This window comes from Trachemys scripta, chromosome 17 (genome assembly GCF_013100865.1).
Source record: "Trachemys scripta elegans isolate TJP31775 chromosome 17, CAS_Tse_1.0, whole genome shotgun sequence".
In the NCBI taxonomy this organism is placed as follows: Eukaryota; Metazoa; Chordata; order Testudines; family Emydidae; genus Trachemys; species Trachemys scripta.
Genome location: NC_048314.1, coordinates 20,597,070 through 20,597,577, shown reverse-complemented (window position 1 = coordinate 20,597,577; position 508 = coordinate 20,597,070). Strand labels below are relative to the sequence as shown.

The following is a 508-nucleotide window of genomic DNA, read 5'->3' as shown; positions in this document are numbered from 1 at the left end:
GGGGGGGGGGGGGGAAGCCCCAGGCTCAGGGAGTCCGGGGCGGGGGGGAGGGAGCCCCGGGGCGGGGGCCGGGGCCGGCTCCCGGCGGGCCGGGGGCTCCCGGCGGGCGGTTACCTGCGGGGCTCGCTGCCCATGGACGCGCGGCGGCTCCCTCGGGCCTAGCGGCGGCGGCCGGCTCGGCGGCAGGAAGTGATTCCAGCGGCTCCTCACATGGACTTTCCCTGACCTCGCCCAGCAGCGCCGAGCGCCGCAGCCCGGCAGCCCGCGGGCAGGGAAGGGCCGGGCCGGGCCGGCGGGCGGGGCGCAGCCGGGGAGCGGGGCTGATCGCGGGCCCCGGCCCGCCCGGCCAGCCGGACCCTCAGCACCAAGGGCCGCGGGGCTGGAGCCGGCTGGCGGAGCTCTGGCCCTGCTGGCGCCACGGCTTTCCCCGGCCCCCGGCCCCCAGCGGGGAGCTGCCTCCCCCGAGCCAGGGACTCCCTGAGCCTGGGGCTTGGGCTAGCATCGCCCG

At 81.5% G+C, this 508-nt stretch overlaps 1 protein-coding gene across 1 annotated transcript in view; it reads right to left on the bottom strand.

Annotated features, from left to right (window-relative positions):
• NACC2 (NACC family member 2) overlaps positions 1-248 on the bottom strand; it is an 89,439-nt gene extending 89,191 nt beyond the window's left edge. Inside the window, exon 1 of the mRNA XM_034793654.1 lies at positions 115-248. The gene's annotated coding sequence lies outside the window, so the exon portion shown is untranslated. The remainder of the gene's footprint in view (positions 1-114) is intronic.
• Between the last annotated feature and the right edge of the window lie 260 nt (positions 249-508).